Raw genomic sequence first — 24756 nt, forward strand, 5'->3', positions numbered from 1 at the left:
CGGGCCGAGACTTGAACTCCGGACCTCTGCAAGTTGTAGAGCACTTGCCCGCGAAAGGCAAAGGTCCCGAGTTCGAGTCTCGGGCCGGCACGCAGTTTTACTCTGCCAGGAAGTTTCATACCAGCGCACACTCCGCTGCAGAGTGAAAATCTCATTCTGGGAACATCCCCCAGGCTGTGGCTAAGCCATGTCTCCGCAGTATCCTTTCTTTCAGGAGTCCTAGTTCTGCAAGGTTCGCAGGAGAGCTTCTGTAAAGTTTGGAAGGTAGGAGACGAGGTACTGGCAGAAGTGAAGCTGTGAGGACGGGGCGTGAGTCGTGCTTGGGTAGCTCAGTTGGTAGAGCACTTGCCCGCGAAAGGCAAAGGCCCGAGTTCGAGTCTCGGCCCGGCACACAGTTTTATTCTGCCAGGAAGTTTAACATAAATGTTCGTGTAACGTTATTTGGAATTTTTGAAAGGAAGACAAGTTAGTTCACGTGAAACGCTTTAGAGTAACATTAGTAACCTGTGTTCGAAGAAGACGGTTTTGCCATTATGCAGCCACTATAGATTATCTCGCGTGGGGATCGTGAGAATAAGAGTTCAGGACACATACAGAGGTATACTGACAGTAATTTTACCCTCTCTCAATACGGGAATGGAATTGGACATAAATTAGATGTTAGTATAATGTATCCTCCGCAAATGTTCAGTACAATGGTTTACGGAGTATGGAATGTAGATGTGGAATGTTCTACTCAAAAAAGTCTGAATACAGACTTCATGGCATTACGTTTTACACTTCGCCGAGAGACTGCATTCTATTCACAACAAAAGTAAGCAAGATTTTGGCAATACGAGTCCACACACATCTAGACATCATTACTAATCACGCGTCAGTTCAAGGCAGAGAGTACTCCTTTCCTAAACATATAGCAAAATTCCGATTTATGGCAAAATACTGAAGTTCATTTAGATTTGCTGGCCACGATTTGTTTATACATCCTCCTCCTTTACATATTACGACTAACTTCTTGACACTATTTTACGTTCCTGGCAGATCGCCCAACTATAAGGCGGTAAGCCAGTCATTACGCAGACATTTCAATATCTTAACTTCATAAGGATAGGGGGGTGTCTTGACAACACACGGAATTTTTTAACTCGTACACGCACTTTAATATGGTCTGAAATAGGAGACAGCGCACTATTCAAATTTACAGCCGCCAACTTGTCAGAAAGTAAAATTCATACCATTAAAGTGTAACGTACTTTAATAATAAGGCCCATCAGGACCACGAACTGACCACAACAGGAAACCGTGCATAGGAGGGCAATGTACTTGTGGCCGAGTCCCATCTCAGTGGTCGGAAGTTATATCTCTGCGGACGCTGTCGCCGATTCAATCCTAGTCAATATCCTTCCCGTTAATGTACGGCTATATGGCTCATTAGGGGGATGATTGCGTACGAGGTGGCTGCGCGTTGTAACATGGTCTGTCAGTTACTCCAATTTTCTATTTTCAAAGGAAATTCATTCATTTTTACATAAGACGTTGTTTAAGGTGTTCCTGTCACTTTTTTTATTAGCCGTTTGCCGTTGTATGAACGTTTATGCAACATGTAACCCCTCGCAACATAAGAGCCAATGGAATAGAGTATTATACGCAAAGTAGCAAGGAGTTTTATTTAAAGAGTTTCTGACGAACGTCCCTTTTGTTTCACAATTACTATACAAACCCAGTGCACGTATTGTTAACGTCTCTTGCGTCTGGGAGTCTCTGCGTCTGGGATTTTAGTGTCCGAGCTTTTAGCTTTTAACTCCTGAACAATCGTGTCTCTTAAATTCAAGCGCCACTGTGTGACATAGTTAACTTAATTGGAAGCGGGGCTAATTAAAAGTAAATTTTGGTTCGTTTAATTTACTGTCAAAAAAACGAAAACTGAGAACGCTAACATCCAGCGAACATATTAATCGATAAAAGATTAACAAACTTAATTCCAGTTTCAGAACTTCAGTTGTTGCCGAAGTTACTTTGAATCCATAGTCTTATTTTCTTCTTAAATTAGATTCACAGTTGCTACAAAGCCTCTTTCGTTTATCCCCAGGCTAGAACGTGATAAAAATCTAAACAGTAGGCAAACAAGAGACTTTTACACGACAGTCCGGTTCTTCCAGTAAGGATATAAGCCCAGGATTAACGTGATCAAAGGTCGATCAGGACAAACGAAACGAAAACTGTGGAAGAATGGAATAACTATTACGAAAATACCCTGAACGTGGGCGACACTATCAGCAGCGCTGAGACAGCAGCATGAGAGGAAGAAGAAGAAGAAGAAGAAGAAGAAGAAAGAGAAGAACTGTACAGAGAAGAGAATAACGATACTAATAGTGTAGGAAGAACTGCCGAACATGGAAGAGGTGGGAGAAGACATCATTGCTGCAGAGGGGAAAGGCACCGGGGATAGATGGCTTACCTGCAGATATGATGAAAGAGGGAAGAGATATCGTATAGGAGAGAGTACCACCCAAGCTGTTTACTTTGGAGGAGAGAGAGGATTCGGGCAGAATGGAAGCAGTCTGTACCATCTGCCCAATGCTAAAAAGAAAAAGACCCAACGAGATGTGGCAACTGCAGAGGGTTTACCTAACTATGCACAATTTTTAAGATCCTGAGTATGTTGCTCAAGCGGCTAACACCATACGTCGAGCAGGTGCTTGGATACCAGCAAGCAGGGTTCAGAAAGATAAAATCAACCATAGACCAACTGCACACAAGAAGGCAAATTTTACCAAAGAGCTGATAACTACGCAGAGATATTCACTGCTTTTTCGTGGACTTCTAAAAAGCGTATGACGGTATGAACAGGCAAACAATATGGCAAGAAGTGGAAATGGCGCAGGTTCCCAGAAAACTAATAAAAGTAACGCAAGCATGAATGCAAGAGACAACATGCACGGTGACAGTGAATGAAAAAGAAAATGTTCAAATGTGTGTGAGTTCCTAAGCGACAAAACCGCCGAGGTCATCGGTCCCTAGACTCATACACTACTTTAACTTATGCTGAGAACAACACAGAGTCACCCATGCCAAAGGGAGGACCCGAACTACCGGCGGGAGGGACCGCGCAATCAGTGACACGGGGCTTCTAACCGAAAGTAAATATCTTAGAAATTCAAGGTGAAGACTAGAGTGTGACAGGGAGACTGCGTCTCTCCCGTTCTGCTTGGTCTGATTCTGAAAAGAGCACTGAGAAGGAAAACAAGCATGGATTTAGGAATATACACCCCTGGAAATGGAAAAAAGAACACATTGACACCGGTGTGTCAGACCCACCATACTTGCTCCGGACACTGCGAGAGGGCTGTACAAGCAATGATCACACGCACGGCACAGCGGACACACCAGGAACCGCGGTGTTGGCCGTCGAATGGTGCTAGCTGCGCAGCATTTGTGCACCGCCGCCGTCAGTGTCAGCCAGTTTGCCGTGGCATACGGAGCTCCATCGCAGTCTTTAACACTGGTAGCATGCCGCGACAGCGTGGACGTGAACCGTATGTGCAGTTGACGGACTTTGAGCGAGGGTGTATAGTGGGCACGCGGGAGGCCGGGTGGACGTACCGCCGAATTGCTCAACACGTGGGGCGTGAGGTCTCCACAGTACATCGATGTTGTCGCCAGTGGTCGTCGGAAGGTGCACGTGCCCGTCGACCTGGGACCGGACCGCAGCGACGCACGGATGCACGCCAAGACCGTAGGATCCTACGCAGTGCCGTAGGGGACCACACCGCCACTTCCCAGCAAATTAGGGACACTGTTGCTCCTGGGGTATCGGCGAGGACCATTCGCAACCGTCTCCATGAAGCTGGGCTACGGTCCCGCACACCGTTAGGCCGTCTTCCGCTCACGCCCCAACATCGTGCAGCCCGCCTCCAGTGGTGTCGCGACAGGCGTGAATGGAGGGACGAATGGAGACGTGTCGTCTTCAGCGATGAGAGTCGCTTCTGCCTTGGTGCCAATGATAGTCGTATGCGTGTTTGGCGCCGTGCAGGTGAGCGCCAAAATCAGGACTGCATACGACCGAGGCACACAGGGCCAACACCCGGCATCATGGTGTGGGGAGCGATCTCCTACACTGGCCGTACACCACTGGTGATCGTCGAGGGGACACTGAATAGTGCACGGTACATCCAAACCGTCATCGAACCCATCGTTCTACCATTCCTAGACCGGCAAGGGAACTTGCTGTTCCAACAGGACAATGCACGTCCGCATGTATCCCGTGCCACCCAACGTGCTCTAGAAGGTGTAAGTCAACTACCCTGGCCAGCAAGATCTCCGGATCTGTCCCCCATTGAGCATGTTTGGGACTGGATGAAGCGTCGTCTCACGCGGTCTGCACGTCCAGCACGAACGCTGGTCCAACTGAGGCGCCAGGTGGAAATGGCATGGCAAGCCGTTCCACAGGACTACATCCAGCATCTCTACGATCGTCTCCATGGGAGAATAGCAGCCTGCATTGCTGCGAAAGGTGGATATACACTGTACTAGTGCCGACATTGTGCATGCTCTGTTGCCTGTGTCTATGTGCCTGTGGTTCTGTCAGTGTGATCATGTGATGTATCTGACCCCAGGAATGTGTCAATAAAGTTTCACCTTCCTGGGACAATGAATTCACGGTGTTCTTATTTCAATTTCCAGGAGTGTAATTGGGTAGAAGGAGCAGTACTATAGTATTCTGGCCTAAGTGCAAGATTTGGATTTAATTGCACAGAATGAGCAAAACCTTATTCAAATGGCAAGAGTATACTGGAAGAGGCAATGAGAGCAGACTTGAAGATGAACATTGATAAGAACAAATACTTCGTATTGAGCAGAGAGAATGAAGACAGACGTTTAGATGTAAACAGTAAAGTATTTGAAACGGTAAAAAGAGTTCAAATGCCTTGCGGCACTACTCAGTGAGAGGAATGAGATAGACCAGGAACTAATGGCAAGAATTCAGGCACGAAACAGGTCAATGCTTGCAGACGGGGAGCTGCTGAAGCCACGGCTTCTATTGAGATCCACAAAGATTAGGAACTACAGGACAGTAATACAACTTTTAGTTATGTATGGAGCAGAGACCTGCACTACGACGAAAGACAGGAAGGAGACTCCTGACATTTGATAATGCTGTTCTGAGACAGATTTTTGGGCCAGTGAAGGATGAAGACGGCTGGAGAAAAAGGAAAAACCGCGAATTGCAGGAGTTTAAGGAGTCGTTGGACATTGGAGCTGTGATTAGAGAGTGGAGACTGAGGTGGGACGGGCACGTAACGCGTCCAGAAGGCTCGGTCAACGGGCAGGTGGTGGGAAAAGACATCAGAGGCAACAGACCGAGGGGAAGAGACGGACTGACGGGATCAAAGATGTCTGTGTAAGATGGGAGTAGCTGGAGAATACTACACTACTGGCCATTAAAATTGCTACACCAAGAAGAAATGCAGATGATAAACGGGTATACATTGGACAAATACATTATACTAGAACTGACATGTGATAACATTTCACGCAAGTTGGGTGCATAGATCCTTAGAAATTAGTACCCAGAACAACCATCTCTGGCCGTAATAACGGCCTTGATGCGCCTCGACAATGAGTCAGACAGAGCATGGATGGCGTGTACAGGTACAGCTGCCCATGCAACTTCAACACGATACCACAGTTCATCAAGAGCAGTGACTGGAGTATTGTGACGTGCCAGTTGCTCAGCCACCATTGACCAGTCGTTTTCAATTGGTGATAGATCTGGAGAATGTGCTGGCCAGGGCAGCAGTCGAACATTTTCTGTATCCAGAAAGGCCCGTACAGGACCTGCAACATGCGGTCGTGCATTATCCTGCTGAAATGTAGGGTTTCGCAGGGATCGAATGGAGGGTAGAGCCACGGGGCGTAACACATCTGAAATGTAAAGTCTAGTGTCCAAAGTGCCGTCAATGCGAACAAGAGGTGACCGAGACGTGTATTAATGGCACCCCATACCATCACGCCGGGTGAGAAAGCCAGTATGGCGATGACGAATACACGCTTCCAATGTGCGTTCACCGCGATGTCGCCAAACACGGATGCAACCGTCAAGATTCTGTAAAAAGAACCTGGATTCATCCGAAAAAATGACGTTTTGCCATTCGTGTACCCAGGTTCGTCGTTGAGTACACCATCGCAGGCGCTCCTGTCTGTGATGCAGCGTCAAGGGTAACCGCAGTCACGGTCTCCGAGCTGATAGTCCATGCTGCCTCAAACGTCGTCGAACGGTTCGTGCAGACGGTTGTTGTCTTGCAAACGTCCCCAACTGTTGACTCAGGGATCGAGACGTGGCTGCACGATCCGTTACAGCCATGCGGATAAGATGCCTGTCATCTCGACTGCTAGTGATACGAGGCCGTTGGGATCCAGCACGGCGTTCCGTGTTACCCTCCTGAACCCACTGATTCCATATTCTGCTAACAGTCACTGGATCTCGACCAACGCGAGCAGCAATGTCCCGATACGATAACCCGCAATCGCGATAACCTACAATCCGACCCTTATCAAAGTCGGAAACGTGATGGTACGCATTTCTCCTCCTCATACGAGCCATCACAACAACGTTTCACCAGGCAACGCCGGTCAATTGATGTTTGTGTATGAGAAATCGGTTGGAAACTTTCCTCATGTCAGCAAGTTGTAGATGTCGCCACCGGCACCAACCTTGTGTGAATGCTCCGAAAAGCTAATCATTTGCATATCAAAGCATCTTCTTCCTGTCGGTTAAATTTCGCGTCTGTAGCACTTCATCATCGTGGTGTAGCAATTTTAATGACCAGTAGTGTGCATGGAACGAGGAAGATTGAGGACGCTCACTGACGACGCGAAAAAACGACTGTGTGTGTCCAACCTAGTAAGTAAAAATCGAAACATTTGATATTCGGGACCAGAAAAGCAACACACATTCGAAAGCATCAGTACACTGTTGAGCAGACGATGACTGTAAGTTAGTGAAGCCGTTAAGCCAAGTACTAAGTTCAAGAACAAACAATTGCGTGAAGGTCAGTTTTCCTTGCTGCCGTTTGTGAGAATAAAAACTACTTGATGAACACAAACTAAAAAGACTGGACGAAGTACAAGGAAATATGACAATAAGTCAAGATTAGAGATCTTGTATACATGACAATGATAAGACAAAAAATCTTCTTATTGAGTGCTGTTTAAAATTTTTAACAGAATAGGCTGTTTTCCTATGTTAAAAATATGGTTCGGACTGTTATTCTGATTATGACATTTAAATAGCAATTGCGGTCAATATTCTAACAAAAATCAGTTGTTTTTATGTAATTAAAGCTTAAAAATCAGTAATTGTCAAGCTCTGGTCACGTGATCGAAAACGCTCCGTTATTGGGTGGCGCTCTGGTGACGTTACAGACTGAGTAAGACGAAGCTGTACGTGTGTTATAGGAGCGTTAGCCAAAGTTACGAGATTTTTATGTACTTTTTCTGCAAACAGTTTAGCTATTTAGTGATGGAAAACGCAATTACAACTTTTAAGTAACAATAGAAAGGAATTCTGTGAAAGCAGCTGGTGGAAGCCTTGCTAAAGTTGATGCGTTTATGCTCCACCCTTAGAGCGGCGATATATGCAACGACGGACATTCTTTTCGCTGCTCCTTACATAATCATTACACTCGCTCAAAACGTAGGGACTGCAAAACTTTTGGAAATGGATCCGCATATTGTAACTAGCTACGACACAAAGTAAATTAAAATTATTAAAAACGTAGATCTGATTTCCTCTGTAGAAGCCGCTGAGCAGAGAAATAGAGAAGGCGTTCGGCAGAGCATTCGACGATAGATAAGGAGGTTACATGTTCGAATCCTGGAAAGTTCATACTTTTTTTAAAGTTTTATACGAAATATGAAAATAGCGTTCGAAAGAACTGATTGTAGCAATTGTTTCCATCGTGGAATGTATTATGTATAGCTTCACATTAGTCAGTCTGAGAAATGGGCAATATAGGATAAATGGATTTATTTTGCGAACAAACAATTCGCGTTTTTGGAAAGCATTGCTAGTGGTGAAGATATCACCATACGCCCACAGTACAACGAAATGTAGGACGATGAGGTTATACGGAGAGATATAAAGCGTGTACAACATGCAGGTGAGAAGCGTAAGGAGGGCTGTCATGTTTGTGAGTAAACTAACGTTAGCATCTGAAGCGAACATATTTCATCTTTATGTACGATGAGACTGCAAAAGTTTAAACAATAAGTTGGACAGGACGAAGACAAAAACATTGTTTCTAATTAAGTAAAAAGTGTGTGGCCACATTAACTAGAAAATATCTTTTTGAACGTGACGTGTGTGAACAGCGATTGAAAATTTAAGTGCACGTTAACAGTAAGAAAAGACGATAATATTCTGTTTCTGATCGGTGTAGTGACGTTTTGTAATTGTGATTTGGTTTTCATATGAGAGAACTTTCGAGGCTTTTTACAAATAAGTTCAAATGTTCTTTCGGGTTAGATTCGAATCAGCGACCTACGGACATCTTATAAAATTCGACGGTCTACTGTTCTATAAAATGAGCTGACCAATAATTGAGGTGTAGTTGGGTAATACAGCCGGCCGGTGTGGCCAAGCGGTTAAAGGCGCTACAGTCTGGAACCGCGTTACCGCTACGGTCGCAGGTTCGAATCCTGCCTCGGGCATGGATGTGTGTGATGTCCTTAGGTTAGTTAGGTTTAAGTAGTTCTAAGTTCTAGGGGACTGATGACCTTAGAAGTTAAGTCCCATAGTGCTCAGAGCCATTTGAACCATTTTTTGGGTAATACAACAATGTTCACTAGAAGTTTAATTTCGTTGAATGACACTATCCTTCATTGTGACAGTGGGAGAGCACACCTCTGAGATAAGTTATCGTTAACTTCACAATGCAACACATTTTTAATAAAGTTAGTGAACTTGTGCGTCTACTTGGTAATTTGCCAGTAGAGTGGAGCAACATTTTACGCATCTTCTCATTCTCTGCAAAACTCAAAAACTTTCCAGGAGATTTTATGTCTGTATTTGTGCTGTATGATACTACACAACATTTGTAGTCCGTTTTACGAAATGATAATTCCAAAACAAGACGTCACTGTGAATTAGGGTTGGGTTGGGTTGTTTGGGGAAGGAGACCAGACAGCGAGGTCATCGGTCTCATTGGATTAGGGAAGGATGGGGAAGGTTGTCCGCCGTGCCCTTTCAAAGGAACCATCCCGGCATTTGCCTGGAGCGATTTAGGGAAATCACGGGAAACCTAAATCAGGATGGCCGGACGCGGGAGTGAACCGTCGTCCTCCCGAATGCGAGTCCACTGTGAATTAGCATTACGGCAGTAGGAACGAGTTAGCCAGTGACGACAGAGGCATCACATGACGGGAATGGAGCATTTTAGCAGGCTTTCAAATTATCTGAATTTCATTTCCATGTTTATAAAAAAATACTGAAATTCAAAAGGAAAAAAGGCATGTTAGGAGCGTCAAATGACATAACTGATTGCTTAAGACAATTTCCAGAAAACAATCAAATATCCTATTATCAGTGTGACTATTTCCTCAATGCTGAGGAGTCTGGTGGAATAACGGTGCAGTGCAGAATGAGACTTGGTTGCGCACTGGGTGAAATGCAATTGCCGTGAGTATCCTGTTTTATCTGGGGCTTGTAGATGCGTTACGCTTGCTTGTAGAAGGTGTAGGGTGGCTTAAGTCGCTTCGTTTCATCAGAACGATGTACATTGTTCGCATTTTTCAAGATTCCTTCTTTTCGCAACCGACATTACTTCTTTGAATAGCACGTCCGCCTATCGATCAGCTATTGGAAATGGCATTTCAGTTATCGGAACAAATGTTCGGTCTCTCAGTCATCTACACTGAAAGCTCCCACTTTCCACTAGTGAAGGTATTTTGTTATTCTATAACTACAGTTTCTCATCCACTTTCTTTCCTAGGACATTTAGCGAAATGATTTCAAGACGCATTTAACTAAGCGGCTTGAAAAATTTTTGTATAACGATTCTGAAATGCGTTATCCGTGATGAAGCAATCATGTCAGGCTAGCAGAAAATGCGTTGTGCTAGCCCCTGAATCTGCACTAAAAAAACCCCGAAGACCCACATCGACATTTACAAAAGCCGCGAAAAAACTAACTCGGCAAGTTCGAGTCGGGATTTAAATCTGACTCCTCCAGAATGTCGCTCCAGCGTCTTAACCAGCGTGATACCTCATTGCGTAAACCTTTTTTGCTAGAGGTGTCTGGCGGTTTTGCCTGCACTTAATATCTTATTTTCTCTCCATGTGCGCTAGTCTGCTTCCTTTTAGAAGCGACACGCGAAAGTTAATTTATGCGCCCGCCGAGGAGCGAAGTAAGTTAATTTCTGAGTTCTCTGCCGGATGTAGGAACGGAATTGTGGCGGTAATCGCTAACCCCCGCTTCGCCTGGCGCACAAATTCCGTTACCGGCAGATAATGCAGTTCTCGTCGGACGTTTCTCGGCTATTGGATTATTGGCTTGTCATGGATTCTGCGCCGTCCCTCCAAACTTGCCGCGGCCGGGAGTTCAGGTCCCTGTGTGACCTCTTCTTAGCGCTCAAACTTTCTAAACTGTTTAGCCAGACAATCTCATAACAGAGCTCCTCACCAGGTGGCGACCAGCTGTTTAGTCGCGTCACTAGATCGTTTCCAGCTCTAATTAACTTTACGGCTCTCTCAGAATCGTTTCCAGAAGGTAAAGAAATCTATATATATTTATTATTATTATTATAAATTAAAGTCCCCTGCTTAATATATTAGGGAAGAGTCTTACCTTGAGACGAGTGTTCGTGCGAATACGTTACGTTTCCTGGTCAGTTTTAAAATCGAGCGACCGATTCTAGAATTACGTGAAGAAATGCCTTCTATAGACCACCATAAGAAGTCTCCGGCATTTTCTATTTTGTATTGTTGTGAGACATGCGGATGTGTTTTGTCTGGAATTTGTAAATAATTTGAATTCTACACGTTCTGATGCCCATTTCTGAGCTAAAACGACGCAAGGTGCAGCGCAGGTGGCCGTGGAGTGGAAGAGGCACATAAAACATTCAGGAGCAGCAACATTCCTAGTTGTACATCCCCTATTTAAGTGCAGCACTCGATTAAGAATCACTCAATTTAGCTCTTAATAATTACAAAAAATGACAAATTTCATGTGGCAAACATTGAGAATTTCAACAACTAATATCATCCGTCAGAGAAAGTAAACACAGGTACTCATTCAGCCTCTTAATAGCAAAATTACTGTAAAATGCAGTTCATAAAAGTCCTCTAACATTTAAAAAATATTTGACAGAACAAAAAATAATCAATACACCTAAAGAGCGGGGTCAGATAGTTGCAAATTTTTCCAAGCCTATGACCAAACTATGCAGGATCAACTTCAAAGCAGTTTTGCTTCTGAAAGGCAATGAAATGCAACTTCTCAAAAATTTACCTGAAGTGGGAATAAAGAAGTACAACGATTAACAAACGTTAACTCTAGAGGCAACCAATCTCAAAGGAAAACTACCACCGTGTCTAAATGAATCTAAACACTAGCTTACTTAAAACATAAGGTTTTAGTTCCTATGATTTTGCAGGCCAGGGCAATGAATAAATTATTCAGAAATCCAATGTGAGGGTAAATTAGCCACTCACAATGGGATTAAGACATTAATTTGACCTTTCAGGTTTCAGTTACTACTAATGAATTTAAAGAAAATTTACAGCAAAATATCTCAAAATATACAAATTTAGACCGTGGCCCCACCAGTAAGGTAGCCCAAAGACTCGTTTCCAGGGGATACCGTGACGGTGCCGCACGTAACAGACTACTGCCTGCAGAATTCCAAGACGCCATATCTATAAAGAGCGTTCAAAAAGAATCGAGCCGGAGGCATAATTACAGGAACCAGTACTTGTATGTAAGAAGTATTGACCCTGGCTGTTGAGACACTTGTCCCACTGTGACACAAGGCGGTGAATGGCTGTCTCAAAATTGCCAGAGCTGCGATGTTAACCGGTTCCGCACGTGCAGCTGGATGTCGTCGTCCGAGTTGAATCGTTTGCCCCCTCAGAGCCTTTTTAAGGGGACCAAGATGGCTCCCTTCTGATTCACTTCCTGCAGCACGGGGCAACAGTGAAGCCCAGCGTTACTCGCAAACCTTGACCACCCTTCGCCAAGCGATCAAATCAAAACGACCAGACAATCTTACCCTTGGGGTCATTCTGCTCCACGACAATGCGAAGACTCGTACGTTCAACAGTCGCGGCACTCCTGCAGAAATTCTAATGGGGAGTTCTTGACCCTCTTCCATACAGTCCGGACCTCTCTCCCTGTGATTACGCCATTTTGGTCCCCTTAAAAAGGCTGTGAGGGGCAAACGATTCACCTCGGGCGACGACGTCCAGCTGTACGTGCGGAACTGGCTAACATCGCACCCCCGGGAATTTTATGAGGCAGCCATTCACCGCCTTGTGTCACAGTGGGACAAGTGTCCCAACATCCAGGGTCGATACTTCTAACATACAGGTACTGGTTTCTGTAATTATGCCTCCAGCTTGTTTCTTTTTGAACTCCCCTTATATAACAGACTAAATTTGGCCATAAGCAAGCGATAACAGAATGGCTCAAATTCAATGCCAGATATATGTAACAATATAAAATATTTATCAGGCATCGGTGGGTACCTAAGAAAATCCAGAGTGGGAGTGGACAAGCGTTAGCGAGCGCCAATCACGCAAGCAACCAGCAGCCAGTAATGACACGAGTACACAAACGCAGCGCAGTGGCTTAATAACGCGAATAAATAAACCGGCTAGGCCGGTGTAGCAAACGACTCAGAGCTAGCTGCTAGCCAATGCATGTATCCAACCCAACGGCCGGATACGAAAATTTATGGCAAATATTAGATTAAACACTTAAATTCACTCATGCCATTTACAGAACAACACTATAAGGTAAAGCATCCAGAGATCTGGTAACAAAAAAATGGTTCAAATGGCTCTGAGCACTATGGGACTTAACTGCTGTGGTCATCAGTCCCCTAGAACTTAGAACTACTTAAGCCTAACTAACCTAAGGACATCACACACATCCATGCCCGAGGCAGGATTCGAACCTGCGACCGTAGCGGTCACGCGGTTCCAGACTGAAGCGCCTTTAACCGCACGGCCACACCGGCCGGCGATCTGGTAACAATTCATCATGCACGACATACTTAAATCTGTATGAACAGTAACCACTCTTTAGTTTATCAAACAATCTTTAATTGCAAAACATAGCCCAACTCACGTTGCCTATCCTAACCCTTTTACAACTGCTAGAAACTTAATTTCGTTCATATGATAGCCACGCAGCAACGAGGTCAGTCGGGAGTGGCCATTAATTCAACAATTTGACACAGTGGCGACAGGCAGCTGACCACAGTAGTTTAGTTCATCAAGTTCAGTTTCCAGTTGGACCAAGCCAGGCAGCTAGCCAGCTGCGGCACGCGCTCACATGAGAGATTCCAAAGGCAAAGGGCTTACAAGATGAGAATGTATCAGAAATACATTGCACATGCAACATTACGCTCTCACCACGGTCACTTGAGAAAAGAACCAGCCATTAGCAATTGTGCAGGTAAAAAATACCGTCCGGGGGAACGCACTAGCCGCTTCCCAGGGAAGACTCGGCAGGGCCCCGTGCACGTCCACAACTCAGCCGCGGCGATACGGCCCCAGAACACCAGCCTGGCTCTCGCTGCCAACTTGTGCTGAAGCCTGTCCACACGTCCTAACGGACATTCCAAACTGCCAGCGTCTCGGAGCCACATCTCCACACTGCGCGAAAACGACCAGCAGTCGGCGCTGCCGCCCACACCTAACTCGCAGCGGAAGGTAGCACAAACGTATCAATCGATGTAGCGGCGGCGAGCCTCAAGGTTCACATTTAACTGTCTATAATATATAAAAGCTATCTGAAATACACTATTGATTCTTCTCTTATAGGATTTTATGGTGAGTAAAAGTCTGTACATTAGCGGAGATCAGTATAAAGGCATGGAAATTTGTGGTAAAATTAACATTGTTGGTTGGAATAGTCGTGCACAGTGAATATGTAATAGTATTGAGAGTTGGCAATACTCTCTTAGGATTTAAAGGTTGGCTACAGCGCGCATACACAAGCTCTGGAATCTAAGATATTGTTGTCGCGCTTCGCAGCGCACGGATTAATTAGTGGCAGTTTGGAAGCCAGTGTAGGAGCCCGCTTGCTGTGGTGCGCACGTGTGTTGGGCGAGGGGTCGTCACCGAGCTGCCGTACTGCCGTGTCCGCCAGCAGCGACATAGGATTTGGTATTGAGTTGATATTTTTTATAATATGCAGCGCGCTTATTAATTTAAAGGAAAGGGTTGGTGTATGTGCGTAGCAGCGGACGATAATTTTGATAATGATAGGAGTTGAATTCTTAAGGGAAACCATTGCTAGGCGAATAGCTTAAGTATTGATTTTTGTCATTGATTTCTTTTGTAATTGTCAGGGAATTCTTTCACTATATATTTAATTGAGAAGTATTTCAGTCTGTCTCAAGAGTGATTAATTTGTAATATTGCTTTAATGCCACTGAAGGCAGATTTACATACGAAACGATTGTCCAAAGACTTCTAGCGTTTTGTTAATTGAATGAGAGAGAATCGCTTTCAGAATATAATTTTTGAAATAAGGAATTACTTGTTTGGGTTATCATTTATCGAGTTTAGATTGGACCAAACCCTTTCTCTTGAATTATATGTAGTTGTAGTAAGCAGCAGCAGCCGCAGCAACAGCGGGAGCCGCCATACAGAACATGCATTGCACTCAGCATGAATAATAGGTTTTTTGTTTTTCTTAAATAATGGAATGCAGCAGATCAAGTAGTGGCAGCAGAAAGACCAAGTAAGTTATTTGTTGCGCACAGGACCAATTAAAAAAAAATAATAAAGTTTAGGCGATGTCTGTAACAGTAAAGTTAAGAGTACAAGCACAAGATTTACAGTAGAAAACACGAGATAAGAAGATAGAGCTCGCGACATTCATTATAATACCCAGCATACCAACAAATGCAGGCAAATGGTACCGCATTTGATGTCAGTAGTACAGTCTGTAACAAGACGTCAACGATATAGGTGATAGAGGATGGAACTCGATATAAAGGCAGTCGGCTCTGTTCCTTGCTAGTGTGTAAGTATGTCCCTTTACTATATGTAGGAAACAGTCATAATTATTGATAGTGCGTGTTGTGCACATAAACCAAGATTGTGAGCATGCCACGTGGAAAACAGTTATCGTGAGGTGAAAAAGCAAAAATCGGTGCATTTTAAAAACTGGGGCTCTCTAATCGTAATATCGCCAAGAACTTGAACTGTTCAGGTACAGTGTCTTATAATTTTGTTAGATTGGGCCCACGATATGAACAGAATGGAAAGCACAGGAGGCAAAGTAGAAAATTATCTGAGGCATCGAAACGGTTACATTTGCGCAAAACAAGGATCGCAGACCGTTATTCATGTCAACCTTTTGCTGATTAGGAGTTGTCAGTAACTGTCAGACTTGTACGACAAATTTTGTTGTATGACAAACATCTTGCATTCAAGAGACAACTGCAGAAGCCTGCTCTAACACCCAAACATACACAGGCTAGATTCAATTTGCTAAAAAACGTACGTCATGGACTTCAGAATGGGACAAAGTGATCTTCAGTGATGAAAAGACGTTTAATTTAAATCGGCCTGTTGGATTTTAATATTATTAGCATGATCTGACAACAGAGCAGCAGGTAAGAACGAGCAGAAATTTTGTTGGTGGAAGTGTTATGATTTGGGCAGCCTTCTGCGCTAAAGGTATACCGCTCACTGCTTGGCTGAACACTAGAATGAATTCTAACATGTACACTAAGATGCTGGAGACAGGATTTATTATAATGTATGAGGACTCGAGGGGCGTAAATCGAATGTTTCAGCGAGATAATGCGTCTATGCAATCTTCTGCTATAGCCACAAACTGGGTTGCAGATAAAAATATCGAGGTCTTTCCCTGGCTTGTGCGTAGCCCGGATTTGAACCGCGGGGAAGACCTTTGGGAAATACTTGCAAGGCGTGTTTATCGAAATCGAAGGCAATCTGAGGCCGTCATACAAGTTGAAAATGGTGATACGAGAAGAATGGGTGACAATTTCACTGCAAGGACTACAAACCCTAACAAAATCAGAGCCGAAGAGAATCTTTGATGTAACTGGAAAGAACAGAGGTTGGTCAAAATACTAACAATGCAATAGCACAGCAAGACAGAGAGTGCCTATATACGTATTTCCATTCAGCAAACCCCATATTTTGTCACTCGTGTTATGAGAGATACTAATTAATTCTGTCGTCATTGTTTATGTCTTATAAGTATCTACTACTTCCATAACGAATTTAAAACACGTTTGCTTCAGAAATGGTACTACTACGCACCTAGGCAAGCTGCCTTTATACTGATTTCCACTACTGTATGTTTTTAAAAGGAGTTATGTGACGTATTAACGGTTAAGCCATACTTCGTTGGTCGTGCACCATTTTGTACCTTTGAACGAAAGCTCTTTTACCATGGAACATGTGATATGTGCAAATTAACTAAGCTTCTTTAATCTCTTAATAATTTTACCCGTCTTTAAAATGAATATTTGTTTTAATTTCCAATAGCTTCTATTTCCAAATGTATTTAACTCGTATCTGGTGTTTGATAACACTTCTACTTAATTTGCTGCGAGTTATAAATTGTTGGCGTATAGCAGAGTAATAATGCAACCCATAGACTGTTAAATATCGTATTGAAAGGAATTTTCACGAATGCAACGATTTTAAATTTTAATAGCGTGTTTTTTCCTGGCCGCAAGACCATGTTCTACCTTGGAACATTTTTTCACATTTGAGAAAACCTTATTTTTACGGAGTATTTTTTTTGTCGGTTTAGAAAGAAATGCAGCACACACAGAGTTAATTCCATCAGTTAAAAACGGATTAAGAAAATATACCGACTTAGAGCAAAAACTGGAGGCGAAAGTTTGAAAACTGGCTCAAGGTGCAACACTCTCCCTACCTTTTAAACAAATATTTACTCGTGCTTCAGGTGTAGTTCAACATAAAGTATTCATAGACATAAAAATTCTCAAAAAGAGGTCTTTCCATAACGAATATATATTTCTTAATACTGAGAAGAGGACGACAGTTGTGAAGTCACTGCAGAACTGAATGTCGTACTCGCGGACACAGCCAGTACCAAAACAACACGAAGGGAGCTCTGTATGTTGAGACCTGCAGAGCGAGATAGAGGTCCAAAACCACTTATCAGTGTTAGAAATGATTGTAACTTGCAAACGTGACGCTGAAGCCGTGGACTATGGAGCAATGGAAGAACGTCGTTTGGTCGAATGAGTTTGTTTTCACTCTATTTCCAACTTCTCGCCGAATTCGCGTCCCAAGAGTGAAACATGGCAGGGGTTCGGTGAAGAGTTTGGCAGCTATATCATGATAGTCCGTGGACCTCTATAAGGTCACATTGCTGCCAAGGATCAAAAGGTAATTCAAGAGTGTTGGTTGCCAAAAGCATAGCTTAAAGTTGGCGAACCTATCAAATGAAGAAGAAGCAATATTATAATATACAGTAAAAAGGACTGTTGAACGTGATGCATCATGTCTGGGCCCCATTTCATAGTGATGGAAGCATGTAGTATACTTCGTCGCAGGTTCACAATGTCAGAGGTCTCTGCTTTGCAAATTAGAAATTTCTTTTGAGCCCATGAAACGAAATGAAGTGCCTTAAGGTCTGGCCATGCCACAGGGAATCCGATTGATTCATTTAGAAGGGAATGAATTGTTCAAGTCTTGTCATTCTGTGGCGAAGAAGTGAGCTGGAATCTCAGGTACCGGATGGTTATAATTAAAGTGCAGCTACTCATATAGGTTCAGTGCGGGCTGTAATTGTCGTATGTCAGTGAAACTTCGTAGATATGCTAATGCGTTAATGTGGAACCAACTTACGCTGAAAAAAGGTTCCCATTTTGGCTACCAGGTGCAAATCTGGCGCTGTACACTGTTTTCGTGACGGTTTGACATTCACGCTGTCATTTGACAAGCCATAACGTGAGTGAGCGGTGTTGGATATCGAGATGAGAGACCGTGCGCTGTTAGTGAAATCGTTTTATGTGAGTGGTAGCAATTACAGGGGGGCAGCGACGTTTGGAACGCGAATTTACTGCAAACTTCGTACACTCGTAGTACTCCACGAGGACAACAAAATGTGTAAGGAGTAGCGCGTACTTCTCAAGCATTTTTGAGAAAATCGCAAGATAATTTCAGTCGTCAAATATATACCTGTGCGTGGCCATTTTTCCTAGGAAGCGCAGACAGCCGAGTGGTTAGCGTTCAAGCTCCGTAATCGCTGGGTCGCTGGATCGAGTCCCACTCGTCATTTGTTTTTCATTTTCAGTATCACTTTATGTGTTTGGTCATTTACTAGTCGGTTGTTACGAATATTGTATTATTTGTGACAATAAAAATTTGTAGACTGCCAAATAACATTGTAAATTTAATAAAAGTTCATCCGATTACACGTATTTTTCGCATTACATCAATTGTAATATAAATAGAAGAAAATGACTGTGTTAGAAAAAAAAAATGACGAGCGATACTCGATCCAGCGACCCAGCGATTACGTGGCCGTTTCCAGTGGGTTCTATGGTAACTGGTACAGTCTAGTTAACTGTTTTCGTCCATCTTAATTAAGAGACTTTAGCATTGTCCCTAGCAGAGGATGAAAACTTACAAAATGGAAAAAATCCCTCTCACGCTGCCGGTAAGAAGCACTATTAATTTGATGAGCACGAGAATGCAGTCGTACGTATTCTTTGGCTGCCACAATTACAAGTTTTGAATATTATCGGTAATTTTTGGCACCTATTGGAAGAGTGATTAGCGTCTCGTTACCTCCTTCTAGCAATTCTGATGGCATTGTAATTTTTTCCCATTTTTTGTTGTCCAATCGATAATCGTTCGTGGTGGACAGATCGTCAGGAGAATCGTGCTGTTTTGGCCCACCGTCATAGGAAGCGGGTAGTTTTGTTAGTGGCCAGCCGGTGTGAGTAGGCAGGACAGTGAATAATGGGAAGGGGCTCGGGCAGGGCGCGGATTATACGCGGGGTGTGGCGGTGTGCGCGGAGCGGCGCGTCTATTGATCCCGGCGACACGCGCGGCCTACGCGCCCATCACGCCAGCCGCGCTTCCTTACCGTTCCCTCCGCTCACCGCACACCCTCCCAGCTCTCGCCAAATCGACATTTCGTCGTCCACTGCGTCTATTAACTGACCGCATATTCCACTTCGAGATGGGTTCTTATTAAATAATAAAATCCCGTATTCGGTCTACGTCTACATCTGCACTCCGCAAGCTACCGTACGGTACATGGCGGAGGATGGAAAATCTACCAGTTTAGTATTTCCAACATTACTGTCTTAGAGGCGGGATGGCACCAGGAAGCAATGACTGTACGTCTGCATATAGTCGGGGATTTCCGAAATTTCACCTCATTCGTCAATGTTTCCTGACTCCATTTTAAATACCGTACAGAGTGAGTCAGGAGGAAATGTACATGCTTTAAGGGGTGATAATATAATGCACTATTCCGAATGGTTTCCGAGATACAACACACTCAATATAACTTTTGTCAGTTTTTCTTGAGTAGCTCGAAAACCGCACCCTACAGCGAAAACGTGTCGCAGTACAAAATTAAACTATATTAAATTTCCCACAAAAAATGTCCTATTAATTTTTTTCTCTATAACTAATGATTTGTGCGAAGAAAGCCCGAGAATATTGAAAAACTCGCTCGACGCGCATCCGCTGTAGCTTACGTAGTTTTTGTAGGCCAATTTAAGGTAGTTTCTCGACTTGATAGACCACAAGTGTCCCGTATCAAAGTGTTCGTCTCAGCTCGCTACCTCAGTATGCTACCTTGAAGCTGACTGCAGAGATACGTATCTCTGCAGTCAGCTTCAAATGCCAGTTCTCTATATTTTCTCAATAGCGTTCCTGAAAGGACCGTCGTCTCTCCCTCTGAGATTCCCATTTCGTCACCCACTGCGTATATTACCTGACCACATACGCACATCAAAAAAATTTTTGCATCATCCACGTTCCCAGAACTCCTGAAGACAGACGTTGACAGAGGATATTGTATCACAGACACAGTCCCTTTGACTGTTCAGAGATGTCACTAAACACGCCCAAAGATGTAAACAACCATGCATGCATGCACGATCAGCACCTATTAGATGGAGGGGTCCGACAGCCGATCAGTTCCAGTCATTCCACCGGGAAGGAGGTATACAGTTCGTGTTTTCTGTGGTTTAACCATGCCTACACCGTCAATACCGCAGATCGATCGCGTCCGCATTGTTACTTTGTGCCAGGAACGGCTCTCAAAATGGAAAGTGTCCGGGCATCTCGCATTGAACTAAAGCGATGTCGTTCGGAAATGGAGGAGATACAGAACGACAGGAACTGTCGATGACATGCCTCGCTCAGGCCGCCCAAGGGCCACTATTGCAGTGGATGACCGCTACCTACGGATTATGGCTCGGAGGAAGCCTGACAGCAACGCCACCATGTTGAATAATGCTTTTCGTGCAGCCACAGGACGTCGCGTTACGACTCAAACTGTGCGCAATAGGCTGCATGATGGCCAACTTCACTCCAGACGTCCATGGCGAAGTCCATCTTTGTAACCACGACACCATGCAGCGCGGTAGATGGACCCAACAACATGCCGAATGGACCGCTCAGGACTGGCATCACGTTCTCTTCACCGATGAGTGTCGCATATACCTTCAAACAGCCAATTGTCGGAGGCAACCCGGTCAGTCGGAATGCCTTAGACACACTGTCCAGGGAATGAAGCAAGGTGGAGGTTCCCTGCTGTTTTGGGGTGGCATTATGTGGGGCCGACGTACGGCGCTGGTGGTCATGGCAGGCGCCGTAACGGCTGTACGATACATGAATGCCATCCTCCGACCGACAGTGCAACCATATTGGCAGCATATTGGCGAGGCATTCGTATTCGTGTACGAAAATTCACGCCCCCATCGTACACATCTTGTGGATGACTTCCTTCAGGATAACGACATCGCTCGACTAGGGTGGCCAGCGTGCTCTCCAAACATGAACCCTATCGTACATGCCTGGGACAGATTGAAAAGGGCTTTTTATGGACGACGTGACCCACCAATCTGAGAGATTTACGCCGAATCGTCGTTGAGAAGTGGGACAATCTGGACCAAAAGTACCTTGATGAACTCGTGGGTAGTATGCCACGACGAATACAGGCATGTATCAATGCAATAGGACGTGCTACAGGGTATTAGAGGTGTCGGTGTGTACAGCAACCTGGACCACCACCTCTGAAGGTCTATCTGTATGGTGGTACAACATGCAATGTGTGGTTTTCAGGAGCAATAAAAACAGCAGAAATGATGTTTATGTTGATCCCAATTCCAATTTTCTGTACAGGTTCCGGAACTCTCGGAACCGAGGTGATGCCAAACTTTTTATGATGTGTGTATATCGCCTTCAAGTGGGTCATATACGCTGTACATCTACATATGAACTCCGCAAGCTATCGTACGGTATATGGCAGAGGCTGGGAAAAGATACCAGTTTCGTATTCTTAACATTAACGTCATAGGGGCGGGATGACACCAGGAAGCAATGATTGTACGTCTCCGTATAGTCCCGGATTTCCCAAATTTCACCTTAATGGTCAATGTTTCCTGACTGAGTTTGGAATATATGGTCCTGAAATAAGTGCTATCATTCAGTGAACTGTATTGTAAGACCTCTGACTGGACCTCTAAATCTACATCTACATACATGCTCCACAGGCCACCGTACGGTGGTTGGGGGATGGTACCTTGTCCTTACACGTTGGCGGCAGTAAAGTACGAGTATCTCTGCAATCGGCTTCAAATGCCGGTTCTCTAAATTTTCTCAGTAGTGTTCCTCGAAAAGACCGCCGTTTCTCCTCAATTGATTTCCATTGCATCGCCCACTGCTTATATATTATCTTACCACATATACCGTCTTCAAGTTGGGTTCTTACTAAATAACAAAATCCTATATTCGCTCTATGTCTACATCTGCACTCCGCAAACTACCGTACGGTAAATGGCGGAGTTTGGAAAATCTACCGGTTTCGTATTCCCACCATTAATGTCATAGCCGCAGGATGACGCCAGGAAACAATAACTGTACGTCTGCATACAGTCTGTGATTTCCCAAGTTTCATGTGATTGGTCAATGTTTCCTGACTCACTTTGAAATATATGCTCTTGAGATATGGGCTGGTCCTATCATGATGCAACGAATTTTATTGTAAGACTTCTGACTGGACTCTACATCTACATTCACAAATACACACATATTCTGCAAGCCACCATTCGGGGCCTGGCGGAGAGTATCCTGTACTCCTATTAGCCATGATCTTTTGTCTTCCACTCTTGAGAGAGGAAAAAGTGACTATCTATATGCCTCAGTATCAGCCGTACGAGCCCTAATCTGTTTAATCTTATCTTCGTTATCCTTACGTGAAATATATGTTGGCGGCAGTAAAATTGCTCTGCTGCCTGCTTCAGATGCCAGTTCCCCAAATTTTCTCAATAGTGTTCCTCGGAAAGAACGTTGCCTTCCCTCCAGGAAATCCCATTTCAGTCCCGAAGCATCTCCATAACACGAGCTTGTTATTCTAACCTACCAGTAACAAATCTAGCCGCCCGCCTCTGAATTTCTTCGATGTCTTCCTTTAATCTGATCTGGTGCAACTTCGAAATACTCGAGCTGTACTCAAGAACAGGTCACCTTTACAGATGAACCACACTTACACAAAATTCTCCCAACAAACCGAAGTCGACAATTTGTCTCCCTATCACAATCCTTACCTGCTCGTTCCATTTCATATCGCTTTGAAACGCTACGCCCAGACGTGACTGTGTCAAGGAGCACACTACTAATGACGTATCCGAACGTTATGGGTTTGTTTTTCCTACTCACCCGCAGTAACTTACATTTGTCCACATTTAGGGGTAGCTGCCATTCATCACACCTGTGGTGTCACCGCCAGACACCACACTTGCTAGGTGGTAGCCTTTAAATCGGCCGCGGTCCATTAGTATACGCCGGACCCGCGTGTCGCCACTGTCAGTGATAGCAGACCGAGCGCCACCACACGGCAGGTCTAGAGAGACGTACTGGCACTCGCCCCAGTTGTACAGACGACTTTGCAAAGAAAGGTTCACTGACAAAGACGCTCTCATTTGCCGAGACGATAGTTAGCATAGTCTTCAGCTAAGTCATTGGCTACGACCTAGCAAGGCGTCATAGCGTTGATAATTAATATTGTGAAGCATGTATCATCAAGAGCGATGTTATACAAATGTGGATTAAAGTAAAGTATTACAGCAACTGCGTCCATTTTCTAAGTTCTCATTTCCTTTTAACTGTTCCAGACTTCACGCCAATCTGCGTGAGCTTAACGCGTGCCTTTCGGCTTCCTCTCGTTGTGAGTTGGCTGTCGTGCTAAGTCACAACAACACCAGCTAGATATTTTGTGTAATAATGACAGGTCCCCATCGGTGGTACCGACTTTTTGAAACCATCTGTATGATGATGTAGGTTAGGGTCCCAGGAATCACATCCTGTAGACATTTACGCTGATGGGTCCCCTTTTGTGAATTTCACATGTTGATCTACAGCTTTAAAGAAACGTAGCATTGTGTAGATTAGTTGTGTAGCATAGTGATTATAGTACAAGCCTCGTATGTAAGAGTTGGTGTGTTCGAATCTCCTGAAGTCCTTTGAAATATTTTTTTTAAAATCTTTGTCGAAATATTTTGATCAATATTTTTATTCGCTTAATTGTTTTCAATGTATTTTTTCTGTTCATTTGACACATAATTTAATTATCATATTAACTTTTCAGTTGGTCTGACTTTATCTCTCTTTAATTATTTTTCCGCGGAATCTTTGTGCACGCGATTTTAATTATTTTCATGGGGAACATCAGTTTAGTTTCTTCCATTTCATCATCCTATATTTTCGTCCGTGTTATTGCATTCATTTCTATTGCTCATTTTACTTGAATTTAATTTTACTTATAATCCCTTCCTGTTTGAAACTTCATCAGCGTTTTTTTTCCATAGTGCAATATGAATTTGTTTTAAATGTTTATACGTGGTTTACCATCTAAAAACTGTAACGAAAGTTACATTTCTGCACCAACACACAGTCAATATAAACAGATTATATCGTCTTCTTTTTAACCGATAGATCTGCATTTAAAATGTTTAAATATTGTGACAGATAAATGAAAAGAGTTAAATTCACAAGCACAAAGATTCAAACTGGAGAAATATTTATAGGAACAAAAGAAGACAGCAACTGAAAGATTAATATGGGCATTAAAATGATGTGACAAAGGAATACAAATAAAAAATCTCATTTAAACCAATTAATTGAATGGAAATAATGATCAACGTAATTTTGGAAAAGACTTAAACTTAAAATTTCTTCATCCAATAATTTACCAACAGCTGTATGCATTGTACAAATTTATTTTATGAACTTGTTATGTGCTACCAGTTTCGGCATTACACTAATACC

The 24756-nt window shown here is 43.7% G+C and overlaps 1 non-coding gene across 1 annotated transcript; it reads left to right on the forward strand.

The window, feature by feature from the left end:
* The first annotated feature begins 317 nt into the window (after positions 1–317).
* Positions 318–391, forward strand: Trnas-cga. The gene has a single exon. It is a non-coding gene; the product is annotated as a tRNA-Ser (tRNA).
* Positions 392–24756: the final 24365 nt, after the last annotated feature.

The sequence above is a fragment of the Schistocerca americana genome, chromosome X, assembly GCF_021461395.2.
Source record: "Schistocerca americana isolate TAMUIC-IGC-003095 chromosome X, iqSchAmer2.1, whole genome shotgun sequence".
Classification (NCBI taxonomy): domain Eukaryota; kingdom Metazoa; phylum Arthropoda; class Insecta; order Orthoptera; family Acrididae; genus Schistocerca; species Schistocerca americana.